Source organism: Lygodium microphyllum, chromosome 1, assembly GCF_053477565.2.
Source record: "Lygodium microphyllum isolate KBCC chromosome 1, Lygodium_microphyllum_v1.1.10, whole genome shotgun sequence".
NCBI lineage: Eukaryota > Viridiplantae > Streptophyta > Polypodiopsida > Schizaeales > Lygodiaceae > Lygodium > Lygodium microphyllum.
This window is the reverse complement of record NC_141135.1, coordinates 123,625,850-123,641,537: the sequence shown is the minus strand read 5'-3', so window position 1 is coordinate 123,641,537 and position 15,688 is coordinate 123,625,850. Positions and strand designations below refer to the sequence as shown.

Genomic DNA, 15,688 nt, shown 5'->3' with positions numbered 1-15,688 from the left:
AATCCATGGCCTTCTTTTCCTTTCATACATTCCTTTCCATCGACACTCATCTATGATGTGCATAGGCTCATTTGGTCCCCTAGATGGGTAGTTGAGAGCTCATCTTTTCATACCAAAAATAAGCATGAGACCCGAATCTATGATGCCCACCCTAGGGGTGTTATCTCTTGTGAAATCCAACACCATGTTCTTGGCGTGTAAGTCCAAATGGATGATAGTAGAACTATGCAAGGCCTTCATCCCATCCACCAAATGCATGAATAATGTTTGGCATATTATTAATGACGCCCACGATCCTAGCCCTCTCCTCTGTAGTAGGCACCCTATCAGGATCAGGTCTAAACCCCATTGATGGCTTGTGGAGGTGCACGATGGTTCTCCTATATTTAAATTTTTGAAAAGAGCCCCACATCAATATATCATCTATTGTACCACCATTGAAAAAGGGAATGACCGTAACCCAAGGGGGCTCATAAGTAAAGGCAATGCATCATACAATGGATGCATTGACCTTTTGCATCCCATACTCCACTTGGAATTGTTGTAGCTTAACATTGTTGAAGCCCTTGTACATTTTGATGCAATATGTTAAATCTTAAGGAAAATAAGTACTATTATCTATAATAACTTGGACACACTATCCAACGGAACCTTCACCAATGACTCTAGCTAGCTTGATGGCGTAAAAGGGAATGCCAATTGTTGGTGCGCATTGGTGATTCCTCAATGTGCGTAACATAGTTCCTGCCCCTGATGGATTCTCACTCTGCCTTGCGGGACTAAAACTGGGACTTGCATTTATAGTGGTCTTTAGACGCTTTGGTAGAGAGGTTGTCCCAGACAAGTCCTTTGCTAGCTTTCAGCATGCCATCTCTTCTCTCCACTTCATGTTCGAAAATACTAACCTCTCCTTCAATGCAGACACTAGTGCTAACTCCTTAAGATCTTCAACCATCTTGGGTTCATTCCCAAGCAGTGTACGACAAAAATGCAAGTTCTTCTCGGGATCTCAAAGTGCATCAGTGACTAGGTGCGAAAGCCCTTGCTGTTGCAACATGGTTTGCATGGATGTACATGCTGAATTGCAGAAAGTAACAAATACAATCTCATTACTATTGATGAGTGATATATTCTCTTCTGTGCTGGATGATATAGCCTCTATCAAGCAAATTCGTAGTGCTTTGGAAACATTCAAGGCCATCTTCACAAATTGTAAACTCTCTACAATAAAGAAAAGAAGTGTATAAGCATAATGGCCAAGGCTTAATCTACCAATTGTAAGTTAAGTTACATAACTTTAATATAAATGTATGAAATACAATCTTTGATTAAGAATAAAATTGTATGATATCAATCTTAATTTATATTGGTGTTGCATATGAACTTTAATTGCATGATACCATCTAAACATTGAAAAGGTAACACAAATTACATCAAGTCATAACTTATTAAAAACATACAAATGCAAGAACATGATAGATTTTAAAAAAACTACACATAGATCAGGATATTTTTTGGTCGAATGGACGACCTAAATGCCCATCCCATCGAACAATAGCAAACAATTAGTGTATTAGGACATTAAGAAACCGAATACACGATCAAATGCCCATCACTTATTTTATGTGTAGCTTGTCAAGACACTATTTAGCAAAATTCATGACCAAGTGCCCATCTACACCCAGGGGGGAAGGGAGAGTATCACAACCAAAGTGACACCTCTATGCCGAGTTCACGACACAGTGCCAAGTCAATTGTGACATACTTATCAAAAGACACTCACTTCCTAAGTTCATGACTAAGTGCCTATTTCACAAGCACCTTTTGGCCCTACGAACTCATCACAAGACAAACGTATCTTGATGCACTCATCCCCCAAGACAAACTCATCCCTTGAGACCCTTGTACATAGTGATGTTTCTAATCATATATGTGTACCTATGTTATGCATTCAAGGAGGAAAGGGAGCATTAAGTGTTAATCATAGAAGTACATATACATAAATACATAAATCTATTAAGATAGAAGTACGTATACATAAATACATACATATATCTATTAAGATATTAGTACATAAGCAATCTTTTAAATTATACACGTTACTTTGCACATTTGTCATAAAATTCTTTTTTACAATCCTCTTCTTATCCCCCCTTTCTCTTAATCAAAGGGATTCTCATTACAATTTTGAAGCTTTTAAATCAATTTGTAGGTCCTAGGGAGGGTCTAAGCAATAATATATTATCCTATTTTAAATATTGCAAAAGTAAATCTCCATTCATGCTAATTCAACCAAAATAGGAGAGGTGCACGCTAAATAGAAATATCAAAACACCAGTACGAGAAAACCATCTATGTTGAAAAGCATTTCTTTGTGACATATAATGGACCAAGCATCTCAAAGTAGATGTCTTAATTATTCTTAAAATAAAAACACAAAGTTGGATTGTTGAAACTGCCTATACCTCAAAGAAGATGAGGATGAGGAATATAAATTGTTGGCTTTGAGCACACCCGTATGAGAGAAAGAAAGAGAGAGTGCACACTTGATCAACTAGAACTACTCACCCTTGTGTAGGCTTGAGAGCCTTCTCCTTGTTTCACGTCACCAAGGTGTACCTACAAATTATACAAAGTAAGATAAAGATGATGGCTATGGCACAAGGCTACACGAGGACATCGTGCTACCTTGGACTCTTTGATGCTTTGCAATTTATTTTATGAGACATTGAAGCATGACATTGATGCACAGGAATACTTGAGGGCAGACATGAAGGCTCTCAAGGAGAGGGATCCAGCTTGTGTCTCATATTTGCATTGTTTGTTGAATTTTAAAGGGTTTCAATCATTCCAAGCACACACAATTTCCCACAGGTTGTGGATAGAAGGGCGTGTTCTACTAGCATTGACATTACAAAGCAGGGTTGCAGATGTTTTTTTTTGGCGACATACATCGAGCTGCCCACATAGGAAAATGTATTTTGTTAGATCATGCCATAGGGGTTGTTATTGGAGAGACAACATTTCTGGGTGACAATGTGGCTATTTTGCATCATGTAACCTTAGGTGGGACAAGTAAAGTTGGTGGGGACAGGAATCCTAAGATATCCTAAGATAGGAAATGGAGTTCTGAAAGGTGCCACTACAACCATTCTAGGTGACATGAGGGTGACGTCAAGGTGGGGGATGGGGCCTAACTTGGAGGCTGGTGCAATGGTACTCATGGAAGTGCCACCAAGGACTATTGTAGTCAGTTGACCAATAAGGCTGGTAGGCCTAAAGCACCAGCCCACTCTCCTCAAGGAGATGCCTGGTTATACCATGGATCAGACATGGTCTAATTATGTGATTTAAGCTTCTTAGAAATGCATTTTTCGACTAAATAAATCTTTATCTTACAAGCTGATCATGGTGTACCTACGGGCTATCAATTATGTCAATTTATTCTGCACAAAGAGACATCAGTTGTGGATGACAATGTGGCTACGATGGAGAGCATTGACAGAGTAGGTAGCATCAAACAATGTCGAAAACATCATCGACAACACATAGGAGGCAGCATCGATGGACAACATCGATATGAGGCAGCATTGAACAACATGGACAGCATCATCGACAGCACGTGGGAGGAGACATCGATGAGCATCAATGACAGGAGGCAACATCGAACAACGTCAACATCATCATCAATAGTAGGTAGGAGGTAGCATCGACAGACAACATTGACAAGAGGCAACATCGTAAAACGTTGACAACATCATCAACAGTAGGTAGGAGGAAGCATCGAACAACATTGAAAGTAGGTAGTAGGAGGCAACATCGATAGCATCATCGACTTGATAGGAGCATCAACAACAAGCAGGAAGGCAGGAGAAGGTAGGAAAGTAGAGAGGAGTTGATGGGGGGATAGAAGGGACCTAATCATCATTCAATAGCCTCTAGGAAATTTGAACCATTAAATCACTATCTTTATAGAGAGTGGGCAATTATGACAGAAAACACATATCACTAGAGCATTTCTAAGCACAACATTTCCCTCCAACAACCCTAGCCTATCAATCTCTTCATGAAATTCTTTGTCCTTGTCAATGGCTCTTATGTGAGCACACATGGTTTCAAGGAGCTCAAGAAGGTGATTGCATAAGGAATGTGACCATCCCTACATTAGGAAGGTGACTACATTTCCATGTTGTGCATTACCTACAATAAGTGAACTCCAAGAAACATCCCTAATAGGGAGCTACTCACTCTGCCTTTGCAAATGTACTACACTTGGCATACATATATTCACCACAGAATTGTTAGGCATACACACTCTCTCCAACCACCTTAGTCTATTTATCTCATCATGAATTTATTTACCCTTTACAATTGTTTTTATATATACACATGCTTTCAAGGCACAAGCAAAGGAAACTGTAGTGGGGTAGTGTCCCTCATATTGCATCTTATTGAAGCATTTCAATGCCTCCTTCCCTTGCCCATGTTGTGCATACCCTACACTCACCCTACAATTCATGCACTCCAAGACACTACATACTGCACAGGAAGCTTTCCCAAGAGCTCGTGCACTTCTACAAGTGCACCAAATTTGGCAAACATTTCCACCAAAGAATTGCCAAGCATTAAATTTCACCCCATCCACCCTAATCTAATGATCCAGTCACAAATTTGTTTGTCCTTGTCAAGTTCTCCTACATTGGCACATTCTTTTAAGGAACAAATAAAGGTGACTAAAGTGGGGGAGTGCCCCTCATGTTGCATCTTATTAAAACATTTCAATGCTTCCTTGCCTTGCCCATGTTGTGCATACCTTGCAACAACTATTGCATTCCAAGTGACTACATCTTGGATAGGAAGTTAACCTCCCACTGAAAGGCGAATTTGTCCTAGGAGGAGTGAAAAAGAAAAAGAAAAGACAGTACAACAAGATGAGGAAAGTGTTTTTCCCAATGCACCACAAGTGACACACATGTTCACCAAAGCAACATTACTAACGAGTACAACATATTTCTCCAACAACTTTGATCTAACAATCTCATCACAAATTCATTCACCCTTATTAAGTGATTCTACACAAGTATAGGCTTTCAATGCACGTGCAAAGGTAACTAAATGTGGAAAGTGGCCTTTGTGCTGCATCTTATCAAAGCATTTTAGAGCTTCATCATCATCGCCATTTTGTGTATATCTTGCAATTAGTGCAGGTCATGAGTGTTACAACTATATATATCATCTCTCACTTGACTTGGGTCTCACCTATATATACTAACTCTATATCAATATGAATCATTCTTTGGGAGCATGTCTTGTGTATCTCTCTCGTACTCTCTCTCTCTCTCAACATTCCCCACTCAAACAAAGGTCTCTCTGCGAGTGAAAAAACCCTTGGGGAGCACAAGGAAAAAACCCGAGCCCCTACACATACCTACGATACAAAAATGATTTACTATAAAGTTTTCTTGAATACAATGATACATGCCTCAATCAGTGAGACAAGAACTTGGAACAATACCAAGTGCATGTCTTAATGAACTAAAGCGAGCTTCACTAAGAGCTTTTGTGAAGATGTCTGCAACCATTTGATCACTAGGACAATGCTCCACCATAATGGAACCTTTCTTGACTTCATGTCGAACATAATGATAATGAATAGCAATATGCTTTGATTTACTATGTTGTATATAGTCTTTGGTAAGACTAATAGGACTTTGGTTATCGCATCAAAGAGGTGTACTAGATGATGAAGGATGTCCCAAATCTGCAAGTAGTTGTCGAAGCCAAATTAGCTCGCGAGCTACTAATGATGTAGCAACATATTCGGCCTTAGTTGTAGAAATCACAACACATCGTTCTTTCTTGCTGGACCAAGAAACCAAACATCCATTTACAAAGAAACAATTCCCACTTGTAGATCTCATGGATAAGTGTGAACTTGCCCAATCAGCATCTGTATATCCAATAAGGTCAAGAGAAGTTGAAGAAGATAAAGAAGAATCCTCTCGACGACGATAAATAAGACCAAATTCCTTAGTACCCTTGAGGTGCTTAAGAATACGTTTTGCAGCACTCCAATGAATAGTGGAAGGGGAAGAAAGATACTGTCCCAAAAAGTTAGCTGCAAATAAAATATTTGGTCTTGTGTTTAAACCAATAAATTGAAGACAACCAACAAGATTAGCAAAAGGTTGATGAATGGCTGATTCTTCATTGTGTGTTGTAGATGTACCCTTGGTAGAGCTTGAAAGAATGGGAGTGTTGGCAAAGTGCGCATTTGTCAACCCAAACTTCTTAACAATATCATTAATAAACTTTGTCTGGCAAAGAAGAAGAATTCCTTGTTGTCGGTGTCGTTGAACTTGAATACCCAAACAAGAATGTATTTCACTAAGATCCACCATTTCAAATGTAGTCGATAAAAGCTTCTTCATAGCATCCAAGAAAACAATATTATTTGACACAATAATAGTATCATCAACATATAGAGCAAGAATAATAAAATATTTGTCCTCCCTTTTGATGTAAAGATTTGGGTCAGCAAAACATGCAACAAAACCTTTAGATGTGAGGAACTGATCAATCTTAATATACCAAGCACGAGAGGCTTGCTTCAATCCATATAATGCACGATGAAGCTGGCATACAAGATGCTCCTTTCTTGCAATCATAAAACCTTCAGATTGCTCCATATATATTTCTTCTTCAAGGTCTCCATTGAGAAAATCCATTTTAACATCCATTTGGTGAATTTCTAGATCAAATAGTGTTGCAAAAGCCAAAATCATAGAGCGCACAACGGGAGAAAATGTTTCTTGATAATCTACTCCTGCAATCTGCGAGTAACCTTTTGCAACAAGTCCTGCTTTGAACTTATCAAACGAGCCATCAGCTTTGATCTTGGTTTTATAAACCTATTTACATTTGATAGGAACACGATTTGGGGGGAGTTCAGTAAGAATCCATGTACCTTTGGAGTTAAAGAATCGTACTCATCTTGCACAGCTTCTTGCCATTGATCCCTTTGAGACGAATTGATAGCTTCCATATAGAATATTGGATCCTCTTAGACAGACATAGCATCATCAAAGACATCATATTCAATAGAATAGAATCCATGCTCTATCTCAATAGGAAGATCGAAATAGATCTCCAAATTTTCATCAAACTTCTTTGGAGGTGAAGGAGGTTTATGATCATCAGAATTAGTAGAATCACAAAGCAAGTAAGGAAATGCATTAAGCAAAAACTGTGTATCATCTGAAACATCTGATGACCATGTGCCACCCATAGTCTTCTCATCAAATATAGCATCATGACTAATGATAACCTTTTGAGTAGAAGGATCATAAAATTTGTAACATTTGGAATTATCTGAATAACCAAGAAAAATAACCTTCAAACCTGGAGGATCCAACTTATGTCGAGTGTCCTTGGGCACATGAATATAAGCAATGCAACCAAATGTGCGGAAGTGAGAGATTGAAGGTGTCTTCCCTGTCTAGATTGTTATAGGAATTTTACCAGCAGGTGCAGTAGTTGGAAAATGATTTTGAATAAAAACAGCTGTTAGAAGTGCTTTAGTCCAAAACTTTCGAGACAAACCAGAGTGCATAAGCATGCAACGTATAGCATTAAGAATAGTGCGATTTTTGCACTCAGCAACACCATTTTGCTGAGAAGAATAAGGAGCTATAAACTCATGATGAATACCTTGATCCTTATAGAAGTCATCAAATAGATTGGATACATATTCACCGCCATTGTCACTGCGAAGGGTCTTTATAGAGAATCCAGTTTGAAGCTCCACACTTATCTTGTATTGTTTAAATATAGATAAAGCCTTAGACTTATGTCAAAGAAGATAGACATGTGTGTACCATGAAAAATCATCAATGAAAGTTACAAAATATCGATATTGAGACTTTGAGGCAGGAAAAGGTTTGCAAATATCAGTATGAGCCAAATCCAAGAGAGCACAGGAATGTGATGAAGTAGAAGTATAGAAAGGCGAACGATGGTGTTTTCCAAGTGCACAGTACTCACATATTCCCATATGTTGATGAGATTTAAGATCCATACCTTGTGCAAGACCATGACGATGAAGATCAGGAATTTTGGCAAAATCGGAATGTGCAAATCGTTGATGCCATAATTTGCAATCTGCATCTCCAGGGGTAGTAACAACATTTGCAACTGTATCGTTCAATGATAGCTCAAATAGATTACCATGTCGAGGAGACACTGCTATAGTATGCCCGTCTTTCTCTATACGACATTGATTTTGATCAAAACCAACAAACAAACCAAGATCAACTAGACGAGCAACAGAAAGAATATTTATTTGCAAATCTAGAACATGAAGAACTCCTCTTAATATTCTAGTGGATGAAAGAGTCCCCAGATATAGATCACCCACTCCTTTGACTTGACAAGTCGTATCATCCGTAAGGTAAACAAACTTCTTGACACGAAGAGAATGATAATTATGAAGCCACTGCGATTGGTATGTCATGTTTCCAGTGGCACCTGAATCAACGATGAATAGAGAACCATCATGAACATGAAGTACCTTTTTTGGAGAGATATCATGATGGATGAAATTGAGCTCCTGATGAGTATGATCATCATCAGTTGAAGTTTGTTGAACAATATAAGCTCGAGAACGTTCTTCATCATATCTGTGTTTATAACAACGATGAGCTGGATGATCTGTATGTGCACAATAATCACAAGGAGGAAAACTTTTGGATGAGCGAGGTTGCTTTGTAGTAACTCCATGCCCCTCATCATATTGACGTGCCCAGCAATCAAAAGCCACATGGCCTTTCTTATCACAATAAGAACAATGTTTGTTAGGATAAGCAAGACGAGAAGATTTACTACCTTGATTAGGGCGTCGACCCTGCTGAAAACATGAAGTGGGATGCTTGCGAGCAACAAAAGTAGCATCAAAATCCCTTTGTTCGCGAGTGACCAAAACATCATTAGATTTTTCCAAATGATGCTCATGATGTTGAGAATATTCAATAAGAGATATACATGCTTTGTCAAAGTGGATATCATCCTTGTTGGACAAAATAGTGATGATATTGTCATATAAAGGATCTTTGATGGTATGAAGAAGTTGAGTAACAATCTGATTTTTAGCAACAGGAGTGCCGACAGCACTAAGTTGATTGATAATGTCTTTAAAAGCCTTGATATGAGAGTGCATAGAAGTACCAACCTTATATTGAAAATTCTTCAAACAAGTTTGGAGATATAAAATTTCCGTGATCAATTTCTTCTCAAACGTTGAGATAAGATACTCCCAAACAGCATGAGAGGTTTCCAGATGAAAGACATCCAACATAAGTGAGTCAGGAAGCGCAGACAATATATAACGACGAGCCACTTTGTCATGACGAATCCAATCAGTATTCAAATAATGGACCATTAGTAATCAGAATTGTTATTCATCACATCAATAGGTTGAACTGGGCAAGACAGGTCGCCCAAAACAATATCAAATAATTCGTTACCTTCAAGAATTAGCATCATCTTTGCTTTCCACCTAGGAAAGCCTTGTCCTTGGAAGAAGGGAACTGAACGTTGGCCAGATGGATATCCATTAACAATTACGCAATTGGCCATTCCTGTATGTCGAGAGAAAACAAATAAGATGAGATCGCAGAGTCTACAAACCATGATCAAGACGAGCGTAGTTGAGACGCATGACAATCAAAATAGGGAGATGCACGTAAGAACGAAGCAAAGTATTGAGTGACTAAAAAGAAAGCCCGAAATAGAGAGGCGTAACATGCAAGACGAGATGACGCATATAAGAAAAGTGTTATTTCAGTCGAGCAAAGAATGTGAACGATAATAAAACATCGCTAAAAATAGCAAGATGTTTGCTTGTCGTAATCAACATCATTAACGAAGACGAGCCATTAACAAATTGTAATTGGGGATTAACGAACTGTAATTAGAAATACAGTTTTAAATAAAGAATCGCAGATTCGAGCAGAATTGTTGACTTGAATCTTGAACTGTCATAACTTTTGATCCAGAACTCCGATTGACAAGCAGTTTTGACAGGATTCGAGAGCACAATGAGAACTACGCAGCCAGAACTAGTTTTTAAAGACAAAATTAACTAATACTTCTAATTTGAACAAGTTCATGTATCAAGTCATCACTTGTGCAAAGAATTCAATCAAGTATAAACAATGAAACAACTTATCTTCCTTGTTATTGCTACGCATCCATAGCTCCGATACCATGTTGAGAGAGAGAGAGAGAGAGAGTACGAGAGAGATACACAAGACATGCTCCCAAAGAATGATTCATATTGATGTTGAGTTAGTATATATAGGTGAGACCCAAGTCAAGTGAGAGATGATATATATAGTTGTAACAATGAGAATCTATCCATGAACAATACCTTTGTTAGGTACTTGTTGTGTTTTTGCAAGAGCACCAAATTTAGCATTCATAGTTATTAAAGTGCTTGTAGCATAGGGGCTTCTTTCAAGTAAGCGTCGTTTGCAAATGTCCTCGCGTAGCCTTGTGCCCTTGAATAGATTGGTTTGCTTTGCACAAACCTTAAAAAGTCCCACAGCATGAGCAGTCTCCTATCAAAAGATAGCTCCTTTTGAGGCTCCGCTTTGTTCAATTCAAGTATCAATTTTGATTTGTTTTTCTAAGCTCTTCAAAAACCTAGGTTGGATTGTACTGGCAATCCAACCACAAGACTTCTATTATCACTTCGTGCTTGAAATCTAGACACCTTTGCACTAGCTTGTAGTTGGAATGGGGTGAGAGAAAAAGCCATGTCTCTATGATAGCGCATAAGATTTCATGTTTTGCAGAGGTTGAATATGTCATGATGAGATATGTCGGGAAAAACTAATGAATTGTTGTAATTGTCTTGCCACAATGAGGGATCTTTAAGCTATTGCATCCATAATGACTCCGCCTTCACTTTCTTGATATTCGATTGAATGCAAAGGCCTCGCAAATGGGAGCTACCAATTGCCAAACCATCTCTCTTACTGAGACTTGTATTGTATTATTATAAATGGTGTCAAAAAAGAATATCTAGGTTACAAAATTGGAAGTCATTTGGCCTTCATTCGGCTAGCTAGCTTAGCTCATTATTGCTAAAGTGATTCTCCTTACAAAGTTCCCTAAGATATCACCAAACTTTTGGCTATATTGTAGCCTAGACAACTTTCCCATCTCCTTCTCCTAAGAGGAGTTTAATGTGTGGCTACCATATCTCATGTAGTGTAAATCACCTAGCTATGTTAACAACAAAAGTTTGTGGGCTGGGATATAGGATTTTGGGTTGTGAATAGTTAATCCCCATTGACTCAATTTGGGAAGAACCTCCCTCAAAATATGGGGGGCATGGAAACCATCCCAGAATAAGTGTGAAGGCGTTTCACTCCACACGCACGTAGACCATCTAAAATGAGTTTGTTCTTTAATTTTTAACGTATAAAAAGAGCACCTGAAATGAGTTTCCAGTCAAATACTATGTCTCTAAGAGGAGCCCTATGGACAGCAACATTAGCATCCACAGCAGGCAGCATTGCGCGATTTCCAGAAACGGCGCAGTCTGAAACTGCGTGACGGTTCGTACAGCTGCACGCACAACACGCAGCGCAATCGACACAGCAACCATAGGGCTTTTGTAGCCCATGACATAAGCTTCATGGCCATGTAAAAATTTCTGAGAATGATCAAGTGTGTAATGCACACAGACCAAAAAACCAGGCTGCTACAGAAACCCTAATCCAGGAAGCCATATCCAGAAATTTGGAAGCTTGGAAACCTTATTCCTCTTTCTCATTACCATCATCAACAATGATTTTTGATCACTGAGGAATACTCTCTGAAGCTCATTACTAGTCTGGAAGTGTCCAAGGAAGCTCAGAAGCCACCCACGAAGTTCCTAAGAGGAAGCAGATCAAGTACCGACTAGTATCCATTAACACTCAACTAGTGTCAATTTGACACTGATTCTCTTGTGTCTCTTGACACATTAAAATACAATTTTTTGCTGGTTAACTGAAGATTAGCAACATGGCCGAGCTTGAGCAAATAGCAAAGTTTAATGGAGAAGGCTTCCATGCCTGGAAGGAAAAGACCATGTATCACCTAATGCGGAAAGACTTGTGGGACCTGTTTGAAGATGATGCAGATAACAAGAAGGAAGATGATGAAGACGGGTTCGTTGAAGAAGAACAGTTCAAATCCAAAGAATGGAAGAAGATGAATAATAAGGCACTAGGCATCATTGCCTGGGGACTTAGTGATGACGTGTTACATCATATATCTGGCATTAGAAATGCTAGAACCGCCTGGGAGGAACTTGATAAAATGTTTGGTACTCAAGCAAAGAATTCAAAGGTAAAACTTCTCATGCAGTTTTATAAACTGGATATCAAAGACAGTGCTTCTATGACCATACACATTAATAAGTTTAAGAGTTTAAAAACTCAACTTGCATCTCTTAAAAAGAATATTGAGGAAGATGAAGCAATAGCCGTACTGCTTGCAAGTGTAAACAAGGATCCATATGAAAATCTTGTGTCCACTTTGAGTAATGTTCCAAGCCTCACACTTAAAGATATTGAGCACTCACTACTCGACGAAGAAGGCAAAGTAAAAACCAAGAATGCAAAAGACAATGTCTCATCATCTAGGGAAAATCTTTTGTACACCAAAGGAGCTGCTGGACCTAAAGGAAGAGGTCGAGGATTCATCAACAACAATAACAAGGATCGGATTACATGTCACTATTGTGGTAAGACTGGCCATGTAGCCAGTGAATGTTTCCACAAGAAGAGAGCCCAACAATTGCAAAGTGATCATCACCAGAACCAATACATGGAGGAAAAAGAAGAAGAAGAATATGCTTCCACTACCATCAACAACTCTGACAGATTGTTTTGAAGAACTTTCATTGTATCTCTCATATGTTAGTGAATTTGATTTATATAACCCTTGCCAAGATGTAAAGTCTCATGCCAAGATGTAAAGTCTCAAGCTTTAACTTGACTAGGCTGCCTATGAGCTAGTCTTCCGGGCCATGTCATCATGAAGGGGGGGCAAAAGCCAGCAAGTGTAGGGACTCATCATTTGAGGGGGGGTGTTGAGAAATAGACAAATGATGTATGCTCCAAGAGGAGCTGTCCTGAATCCCATATGCACAGTGAGGAGAGTGGAACAACTCAAAGCCTATAAAGCATTGTACTTGACTATGAAATGAATACAATATCATGATGCTTTGTACTTTCAGTTAAGTGTCTGTCATTGTCAATTCTACACAAGATTGTGTTTATGAGTCCAAGCTAATCTATCTTGGAACCTAATTCACTTGTGTAATAGTTTATCTCTACTTGTCCATGTCATTATGAACTTGGTCTTCATCTTTGATCCACCATAGCTTGTGTCATGTCCTAGATCCGCATCATTTAACACTAACATGAGTGGAAGACAATGATTGGATGATCCTCTTGCCTTCTATGTAGAGACGGGGGGTGCTATCCATACTAAGATGCGATTTACTACCAAACCATTGTACCACTTCTATTTTGACTACTATCCATGATAGTTTACAAGGTTGAGTGAGTTGAGAAACCTCTTGATTGCCCTCCTCCAACGCTTCTAATCTGCCTTGATGTAGCCAATGCCTAATTTTAAGGACTCCCTTTTTTCCAAGATCCACAACTCTTAAGTCATAAAGTGGTCCACTTTATTCAAGATAGTGAGCCACTTAACTTGCGTTAAGTGTGGCTAGTTTTTTGGAGCCATTCATTATCTCTCCACACACCATTTTACTAGCATATTCCCTAAGGAGAAATGCTAATAAAATTGCAAGTAGAAGAAACAACTATGGATGATTTGCCTCACTCGACAAAGGCACCTGTGTTGCCTATAATCCTCAAACTTTGAAGTTGTCTAGATTTTAATGTGAATTGATGAAAAGCTATGATAGAATCCAACCCCCCCTCCCTCATGCTAGTTGCAAATATTTGACTCATGAGAACATATATGCATTTAAGTATTAATTCCCCTCCCCCCATCTTCCCCCCACCCATCCCCTTCCCATCCCACACACACCCCCCTGCTCCCCCCCCCTGATTCCCTAAAAAAGTGTGCTTCTAAAAAATTTTGAGTTAAAAAACCCCTAATGTAAATTTTAAATGAGGTGCATTTATAAACCCCTTCTGTTTTTGGAAAACTAAAAGTCAACATAATAAAAATACCCATTCTTTTGAACTCACGTGGTATATTACATGTTCTATAAGGTGACCCCCCCCCCCTGCTCGAGGTATTTAGGTGTTGTCTTGGCAATGACACAATATGCACATTCCCACTAATTGATTTATAAGTTAACTTGGTTGAGCACATATAGCATTTAATTTGTATCCACATTTTCATACGTGGTACCATGAGAACAATCTCCTAGATGCATAGCTCTTGTTTTCAAACGATTGACCCACATTGAGTATGAGGTTTCCTAAGCTGTAAGTATAGCATTTTCATTTCCTTAGGGACTAATGTGGTAAAGATTAAATTATCTCCTGAAACATTTCATTAAAAGAGAGGACTATGTTCTGCATGTGCTTTATGTTCATGTGGTGCATCCTAGAGCTAATCCCTAGAGTGTAGGAGAGTTGAAGTGGGGCCATAGTGATAATTTGAGGGTGTTTCCTTCATTTGTGCTACGAGGTACTAGACACCATTATGTTTGGGTATTCTAATTGCTTGGTCGGAAAGGGCATCACGTTGAACTATGATCTAGAGATTATATCTACAAATGTGTTCTTTGGATAGATCAATTTATAGTGTCTATATGCTCCTAACCATGAGGCCATGGGGTTGTTAAGGTGAGTTTAGGAGGACCACCTAGAGCCTTAAAGCTAGTGTTCGGCCTATTTTTGGTCTTGATAGGTGGTGTGTTTGTCGGGAGTAAGCGATAAGTCGTAGTTTTTCAACCTTGGGTATAGGGGACCTGTTATTTCTAGTTTCTAGTTGAGTGCCACCTTGAACTTGTGGATGTTGAATTAGGATCATTAAAATATTACTCATTAGCATGACGATTGATCCAAGGAGTCCCCATAACCCAAAATATACGTTGTCCATCCTAAATGGTTTAGTGGGATCTTTGGTTAGCCATGTGGCCGATTATTTTATCCTTTGCCCTAAAAGCAACACCATGCTCGAGTTTGTGCTACTAATGTAGAGTATTCTTCAAGGGTAATAATGTATGGGAATTAGAGGAAAGATTAAGAAGAAAAAGTGATACTAGGATGGCACAGTTGTCTATGATCCTTGATAGTGTTAAATTTTTAGAGGGAAAAATTGTGTTAGCAATAGTCAAAGTAATACATGATCATGATTGAAAGATACATCCAATACTAGTGCGTGATGCAATTGGGTATCAAAGTGCAATTTTGAAGATCCATAACACATTGGATAATAGATATGTATGTGGGAAAACATTGCAGAAATTTTTTATTGGGACCTATCCTCGGTTCTAGGAAAATGGTGGTAAAGGAGAATAGACTTGCAAAAGTACCACCAGTAGTAGGGGATGGGGTAGACTCCTTGTTGCATATCATAGGACTCCATAGACCACTCTGTAAGTTGGTAGAAAGGGAATTCCATGGAGCAAGTAGTCTTTCTACAC

At 38.8% G+C, this 15,688-nt stretch overlaps 1 pseudogene; it reads left to right on the top strand.

Moving 5' to 3' along the window:
* Positions 1–3,354, top strand: part of LOC148041636 (serine acetyltransferase 5-like) — a 41,177-nt pseudogene extending 37,823 nt beyond the window's left edge.
* Positions 3,355–15,688: the final 12,334 nt, after the last annotated feature.